At 42.3% G+C, this 6,512-nt stretch overlaps 1 pseudogene; it reads right to left on the reverse strand.

Annotated features, from left to right (window-relative positions):
* Positions 1 to 1,328: 1,328 nt before the first annotated feature.
* Positions 1,329 to 1,447, reverse strand: LOC134946302 (5S ribosomal RNA; annotated as a pseudogene).
* Between the last annotated feature and the right edge of the window lie 5,065 nt (positions 1,448 to 6,512).

Raw genomic sequence — 6,512 nt, forward strand, 5'->3', positions numbered from 1 at the left:
CTGGAACCGATTATGCAGCTATCAGGCTGGAATCGATGATACAACTCAGAAGTCAGTTTGGAACTGATAAGTGCTTTCTGGCTGAACTGGAATCAGCAGGTGCAGTTAGACGAACTGACAAAGGTGCACCACACTAAGACAAATCTTTTTTTCTTCTGTGTTGCATATATAATACTATTTGTCATGTGGTAGCACACCCCATGTTACAATACTGGTACAAGTTGACATAAAATAAGGGGGTCCTCTCTTTTTTCCTTGATATTCTGATACAGACAATAACCCGTGCGATTGGCATTTTCAATATTTCTTGTACAAAACTACTATAAACAGTAAAAACCAGGGCTGCAGCTCTGTGAAACAACGTTGTTCAAGGCCATTTGCTGAAGCTTACAGCTTTCCTTTTATCCCCCTTGCCTCACAGCGATTGGAGAATTAAGTCAGCTGACTGGACTGAGGCTTGCGCTTGGTGGAGCAAAGACCAGCGTACCGCAGGTGTCATGGTGGCGCCTGGTAACTGGGGATGGTGGGAACTCCGTGGAGAACACAAAGGAGATGACGGGGTGTAATGAGGGCAGCAGTGGACACTATAGGACTGACAGCAGGAGAGCCTGCATGATCTCTGCATACAAGCACTTACTACAGTAGTTGGTCTGTGATCACTGCTACAATCAGGAATCTGTTTGAGGAAAGGGTAGATCCTGCACCGAACTAGTTTCAATGTACAAAAATGATGATGCTAAGGCCAGAAGTGGACAATATTACTAGGTATCAAATGTTCCTATATGTCCATATGGCGGTGCGCCCAGAGTCAAAAAGAAGGGCAAATACAAAGAGGAAAGAAAAAAGTATGAATCTTGTTTGGGCGCACTATTATAATATCTTAGTGTCTACTGATAAGTGATGTGCCTAAAAATTAATGTAGTCTTTATTTCTACTCTTAAAATACTTGGGAACTCAACAAAAACAAAGCAATAAGATTAGACATAAACAAACATTGACGTGCCAACATAGAGAATCTATTCCGAAAAAATAGGAAATGTTTAGATCTTGATTATGCTTGGATAAATGCATATAGGAAGATAGCTACATGCCATGCTGCTTCCGTCTGCCAAAGATCTGTACAAACTGTGTTTGTATTAATGCAGCCCTAGGTTGGGTTAATTTCGTGAGAGGGAGAGCCCACACACTAAAATACAATCCTGATAGTTGACCACTGTCATGGATTAGGTACGAGGGATAAGACGGGGATGGGATCTAGTTCAAAGAATAGTAGGAGTGGGTATAAGTGGTGACCCTGCTGTTAGTGTTGTTCCACAGGAAAGGGGGTCTTCCTACTTCACTGGGTATTCCCTAGCGGTCGCCCGTCTAGGTACTGACCCAGCCCGCCTCCGTTTAGTTTCCAAGATCGGACGAGATTGGGCGTGGGCGTAGGGGTATGGTCGTAGGAAGACTTGACCCTGTACCACCAATGAGTGCACCGAAAAGGATGGATTGATTCCTCCTCGGGAAGAAGATGATGGGATGCGTGTGGAAGGGGAATAGCGTTGGATGTGTAGACGTGAATCTGCTGTCCACGTTAGACGGAAGAGACGTGTCTCCAGAGGGGACGCGCTCCCCAGAATCATGGATGAGAGTTCACAGAAGGAAGAGAAGGAAGAAAAGAGTTAAAGAATGAAAGAATGAAGAGTGGTGGAAGTAAATAATAAATCCACGCTAATGTAGGTCCCTATTGGTCCCCTCAATTGTTGGATACTTATAGATCCTGAGTCAGATAGTTCGCTATCACAATTTCAAAAAGTGCAAAATCACTGGATATAGCATGAGACTTGGTATACATTTGTCCATAACATACCATTGCATTAATGAGTAATTATACACTTATACTGTACAATGCACCTTGACCCAGAGCGCCAACAATAATAGTAGCAGAAATTCTTTCTGCAAAAACAAGTATTTTGCTAGAGCATGAAAACCTAAATAAATGAGGCAGATAAAATATTACCCATTCAGTTATCAAACAGGCGAGGTGCCCGCAGGGAAACTGAGATGGAGTAAACACAGTTTATAGTACCTAAAGCAGACTAAATGCGGGACCACACACCATCTGTCCCTATTACATTAAATGAGAGATTATACAGTTATGCAATGCACCTTAACTAGGAGCACCAGCGGTAATGGTAGCAGAGATTCTTTCTGCAACATTGAATATTTAGCTGGAGCATGAAAACCTAATTAAATGAGGCAGATAAGTATTGAATATCACCCATTCAGTCGTCAGACAGGCGAGGTGCCCGCAGGGAAAACGCGTTTCACCCGGTCACGGGCTTGTTCACTTCCAATTCTGAGCAGCTCCTATGAGTTGAGTTCCTAGGTGTTTAAAAACCCCACTGTAATTGCTGTCAGCCAATGATTATGGCTGAGGGCGGGGTTATGATAAACGGGTGGCCTTGTCATGGGCCGTCATTGACCGCATCACGCAGGGCGGACTTAGTTCCTGGCACAGGGATGGGCTGTGATGGGCGAAGTTATACTTCGTACTTCCGCCCATAGCTAGTGTTGCCGTGTTGAAGTAAGCCGCGATGAGCGGCGTGACGCTGGTGAGCTATGTGGGCGGAAGCTGTCATGTAGACTTCCGCCCATAGTTGCTGTTGTTGTGTTGCCGTGATACGAGGGGTGGTATAAACCGCCCTGTATCGAAGTGGCGATGATGTCAGGAGAGGGCCAGCGGTCAAATTTTCATTCTCCGCCCATCTGCCATAACATGTAATGGCTGTGAACTGAATTTACCAGCGTACATTCACCAAATGAATACCCTCGGTCAATAAAAAATAAAAAAAATATATATAGAGACCATAATTAATTATTTATTTGAGAGTAGCAAACTACCTAAATGAAAAAAAGAAGAAAAAGGGAAAAACGGAACTAGGTGCAGTGAAACATGGTACCCATAAGTTGTAATGCACGAAGGTTGTATTTGTGAATAAACAAATATTTGAGTTATGGAATATGATTCTTAATGAAAAAATGAATAAATAAATAATAAATAGTAGATAATAAATAATGAATAGAGATTCTGAGTTTTTATTATGAAAAAAGTTTAATATATGAATGAGTATTCTGACTTAATCAGTGGGACAATTAACAGAGGTAACATAATGTAATTGGTAAGATTCATATGTTAGTATTCGAGGGGGCATGATATCCCCAGGGTAGGAGATTTCCCAGCGGTTAATGTAACTCTTAGATGCACAAAGTAACTGCATGCGTCTGTAGTTCAGGGTGCTGTAGTCAGTTGCAAAATGACTAATATGAAGCTGTTGTGTGAATAAACAAATAAATAAATAAAACTGTGAATAAAAATTAAATTGTCAGAAAAAGTGTATATATGTATCTGTGTATCTTTTATAGATTAGGTTAAAAAAAAGTATAATCAATTGGTTGGGACATAATGGGTGAATAATGTGTTTGCATGCATGGGAAAATAATGTGGGGATGTAGTAGGAAAAGTGTGGGGGATTGCGAGTGTGTGCTGTGAATGATGCATGTGTGAGATTGGGGGGCCATGGGAAAGAGGGGATAGTGTGGCTATGACTGTGAGATGGGAATGTGTAGGCGCACTGGGAAGAAGGAGGGAGTTAGGGAGACATGGGGGGGGAAGGAAGGACAGAAGGGAAAGAGGTGGGGGGAGTGAGAAGGGAGTGAGGAAGGGGGGATAATGTGGTGATGGTGGAACAGGGAAGGGAGGGGAAAGGGGGGGGGGAGGAAAAGGTGTGGAATGGTGAAAAAGAATGGGGCCGGAGGGATAGAGACTAAAGTGAGTGATGGGACTATCTAGAGAAAATATGGGGGATTAGTGGTTTTGCGTTGTGTGGTGGCGGCTTAGGGTTGAGTAGGTGCGTGGGATGATGGGTTGGAACACGGTGCGGGAGAAGGGGGGTATGACTTATTTTGTTATATGTTGGGGAACGTGCTAGGATGTGAAATGTTAGTAAAAGTGTCAACTGAATACTACATCCTCACATTCTTTTCCCATGCATGCAAACACATTATTCACCCATTATGTCCCAACCAATTGATTATACTTTTAGCCTAATCTAAAAAAGATACACAGATACATATATACACTTTTTATGACAATTTAATTTTTATTCAGTTTTATTTATTTATTTGTTTATTCACACAACAGCTTCATATTAGTCATTTTGCAACTGACTACAGCACCCTGAACTACAGACGCATGCAGTTACTTTGCGCATCTAAGAGTTACATTAACCGCTGGGAAATCTCCTACCCTGGGGATATCATGCCCCCTCGAATACTAACATATGAATCTTACCAATTACATTATGTTACCTCTGTTAATTGTCCCACTGATTAAGTCAGAATACTCATTCATATATTAAACTTTTTTCATAATAAAAACTCAGAATCTCTATTCATTATTTATTATCTACTATTTATTATTTATTTATTAATTTTTTCATGAATAATCATATTCCATAACTCAAATAATTGTTTATTCACAAATACAACCTTTGTGCATTACAACTTATGGGTACCATGTTTCACTGCACCTAGTTCCGTTTTTCCCTTTTTTCTTCTTTTTTTCATTTAGGTAGTTTGCTACTCTCATATAAATAATTATGGTCTCTATATATATTTTTTTATTTTTTATTGACCGAGGGTATTAATTTGGTGAATGTACGCTGGTATAGTCAGTTCACAGCCATTACATGTTATGGCAGATGGGCGGAGAATGAAAATTTGACCGCTGGCCCCTCTCCTGACATCATCGCCACTTCGATACAGGGCAGTTTATACCGCCCCTCGTATCACGGCAACACAACAACACCAACTATGGGCGGAAGTCTACATGACAGCTTCCGCCCACATAGCTCACCAGCGTCACGCTGCTCATCGCAGCTTACTTCAACACGGCAACACTAGCTATGGGCGGAAGTACGAAGTATAACTTCCGCCCATCACAGCCCATCCCTGTGCCAGGAACTAAGTCCGCCCTGCGTGATGCGGTCAATGACGGCCCATGACAAGGCCACCCGTTTATCATAACCCCGCCCTCAGCCATAATCATTGGCTGACAGCAATTACAGTGGGGTTTTTAAACACCTAGGAACTCAACTCATAGGAGCTGCTCAGAATTGGAAGTGAACAAGCCCGTGACCGGGTGAAACGCGTTTTCCCTGCGGGCACCTCGCCTGTCTGACGACTGAATGGGTGATATTCAATACTTATCTGCCTCATTTAATAAGGTTTTCATGCTCCAGCTAAATATTCAATGTTGCAGAAAGAATCTCTGCTACCATTACCGCTGGTGCTCCTAGTTAAGGTGCATTGCATAACTGTATAATCTCTCATTTAATGTAATAGGGACAGGTGGTGTGTGGTCCCGCATTTAGTCTGCTTTAGGTACTATAAACTGTGTTTACTCCATCTCAGTTTCCCTGCGGGCACCTCGCCTGTTTGATAACTGAATGGGTAATATTTTATCTGCCTCATTTATTTAGGTTTTCATGCTCTAGCAAAATACTTGTTTTTGCAGAAAGAATTTCTGCTACTATTATTGTTGGCGCTCTGGGTCAAGGTGCATTGTACAGTATAAGTGTATAATTACTCATTAATGCAATGGTATGTTATGGACAAATGTATACCAAGTCTCATGCTATATCCAATGATTTTGCACTTTTTGAAATTGTGATAGCGAACTATCTGACTCAGGATCTATAAGTATCCAACAATTGAGGGGACCAATAAGGACCTACATTAGCGTGGATTTATTATTTACTTCCACCACTCTTCATTCTTTCATTCTTTAACTCTTTTCTTCCTTCTCTTCCTTCTGTGAACTCTCATCCACGATTCTGGGGAGCGCGTCCCCTCTGGAGACACGTCTCTTCCGTCTAACATGGACAGCAGATTCACGTCTACACATCCAACGCTATTCCCCTTCCCCACGCATCCCATCATCTTTTTCCCGAGGAGGAATCAATCCCTCCTTTTCGGTGCACTCTAATTGGTGGTACAGGGTCAAGTCTTCCTACGACCATACCCCTATGCCCACGCCCAATCTTGTCCAATCTTGGAAGCTAAACGGAGGCGGGCTGGGTCAGTACCTAGACGGGCGATCGCTAGGGAATACCCAGTGAAGTAGGAAGACCCCCTTCCCTGTGGAACAACACTAACAGCAGGATCACCACTTATACCCGCTCCTACTATTCTTTGAACTAGATCCCATCCCCGTCTTATCCCTCGTACCTAATCCACGACAGTGGTCAACTATCAGGATTGTATTTTAGTGTGTGGGCTCTCCCTCTCATGAAATTAACCCAACCTAGGGCTGCATTAATACAAACACAGTTTGTACAGATCTTTGGCAGATGGAAGCAGCATGGCATGTAGCTATCTTCCTATATGCATTTATCCAAGCATAATCAAGATCTGAACATTTCCTATTTTTTCGGAATAGATTCTCTATGTTGGCACGTCAATGTTTG

The sequence above is a fragment of the Pseudophryne corroboree genome, chromosome 7 (genome assembly GCF_028390025.1).
Source record: "Pseudophryne corroboree isolate aPseCor3 chromosome 7, aPseCor3.hap2, whole genome shotgun sequence".
NCBI lineage: Eukaryota > Metazoa > Chordata > Amphibia > Anura > Myobatrachidae > Pseudophryne > Pseudophryne corroboree.